Genomic DNA, 2,500 nt, shown 5'->3' with positions numbered 1-2,500 from the left:
ACACACACACACACACACACACATACACACACAAACACATACACAAACACAAACTCATACATACATATATATATATATATATATATATATATATATATATATATATATATATATATATATATATATATATATATAGTGAGAAAGACTTTAGTAACAAGAAATGTATCAAATCACAGGAGTCGAGCAAAGGTCAAACAATCCTGAGATAGTTTTATATTTTTTAGAAACTACGCAAGGTTATCCATCCCTCAATGACCAGTTACAAATAACTCCTTTCATAAAAGAGACCCCGAAAAAAATCATGAGACATGGCCGTATGCTTAAAGAAATTGTGTAACACAAGTTAGTTCTGAGTACAATCTTTATATTCTAATATCTTCACGATTGTAGGAAGTTTTAACGTAATTTTAGGATTGTTTCCAAAATAAAATGTTCCTATCCTCTATTTTTGGTATACCAGTTAATTTTTTCGGTATTATTCCTTAGTAGAGGATTTTGTGCTTCAGAGAGTGGATTCCACAATTTCTTTAAGCTTATGACCGTTAGGTAATCTGAGGTTTACGAAAGAGTTAGGCCAAATGAACTGAAGACTTTCATCTCTCCGGTTAGTAAAGGAAGTACTAGATTCTTAGCGTACCTAACATCACGTTTACATTCACTTACTCTTATCGACTGACCTACAAGTACTGGCTGTGAAATTTCGGACATGCAGCACTTTGCCAAGGATAATGTGAATACCTAAGGAAGTGTCATTGGTAAAGTTAACCACAGTATGCCTCATAAGAGTTTTGTACTATGTCTCCATTCAGCATAATAATTGCATTAAAGGTTTGGTTAGAATGGATATATGTTGTGTAACTGAAAATTGCGAAAAAAATAGTTTCACAGAGAAATACATCTCATTTTCTTCCACTATCCACAGACACACACACACACACACACACACACACACACACACACACACACACACACACACACACACACACACACACACACACACACACACACGTACACGTACACATACACAGACCAGATTCTCCACACTTCTTACGTGCCCTAAGCTCGCCATCGCATCCAACTTTATGCACTCATCTTGGCTAATTTATCTGGATCTGGCATGGATTAAAATGATATAAGGCCAGACGTCGTGCCCCCCCCCCTCCCTCCCTCCCACTACCCAACGCCCTCACATGGTTTTTGCGCCTCTATTTATGCAGTTCTTTGGAAACAGTTGACTGCCATAAATCAAATGACATAGAACTTCAGATCCCGGTCTTGCTGTGAATCCTCTTGCAGCTTCATGATTGGATCGTTACTCTCAAAGGGATAAATAGAATTAAAAAAGGAAAGAAAAAAGGAAAGAGATAGCGAGAGAGAAGAATGAGAAAAAATAGGTACGTGTTTGTGTGTGGAAGGTACGGGGAACAGGGCCATGTGCCCGGGTGTGTTTACAGGAGCGTGCCAGAGTGCCAGAGAGTGCCAGAGACTCGACGGACCGGGCCATTGACTCAGACAAGACCATGACCACCTCTCCATCTGCATGGTTCACCTAAGTTTCATTCATGGCACAAGATATGGCATGTGAAATATACTCTGTAGCTGAATTTGAAAGAAAATGATAATGATATGGTAATTGGTGCCAGGAAACTAGCTGCGAGGATGTAATTAGCATTGTCGATTGCAATATTCATACCCTTTTTCTCACTTGGTGTCTGTCCATTAGTCTGTCTATTCATGTCTGTTTATCTGTCTGTCTGTCTCTTTCTCTTATGTTTTTTTTCTGTTTGTCAGATTCTGTCTCCCATTCTATTTATCCGTCTAGTTATCTCCCCCTCTTTCACTATGTCTGTCTATCTATCCGTCTGTCCATCATCCTATCTCTTTGTATCCATCTATCTCTTTTTTATCACTACACTTTTTCCTTTTCCCCCCATGCACTGTGTTTTCCCCCTCATCCATACACATGCTTGCGTACAAAGAATGAACGCCATACATCACAAGGGAGCATCTGCCTCAGATAGATGTTATTTTACCTTCCGAAAAAAATGTATGTAACTGTCCAAAGATGTTCTTACAAGCCAAGCCGAACAACGAAATTAATTTGAACATCAGAACAAAATAAGGTGTAACCTTTAAAATCGCAGAAATAAAATCTTTTGTCATCGCTACTGGTACTTGCGTACCAGTAGCGGCAAGGAAGCCGCAAATAACTCACTGTTTATACAGACCTAAACATGACAAGAGTTAACCCGTTCGTTGTACCGCACCAAGCAAAAAAGAAGAGAAAGAAAAAGGCCCACACACATATCAGCAGACCAAACATTTTTTTTTTGTCCCTCTCTTTCCTTCCCTTTTTATCAAAGGTCCTGTGCAGTTGTTCTTCATGGGTGACAAGTCTTGTAAAAGGCGATTACGTGTATCGCAGGCTTGTATCTCGCTAGAGTAAATAAACATATTTCCAAAAGTGTTCACCATGTTTATACCAGCAGCAGGCGAACGA

Source organism: Penaeus vannamei, chromosome 12, assembly GCF_042767895.1.
Source record: "Penaeus vannamei isolate JL-2024 chromosome 12, ASM4276789v1, whole genome shotgun sequence".
Taxonomy (NCBI): Eukaryota; Metazoa; Arthropoda; class Malacostraca; order Decapoda; family Penaeidae; genus Penaeus; species Penaeus vannamei.
Note: the sequence above shows the minus strand (reverse complement) of the source record.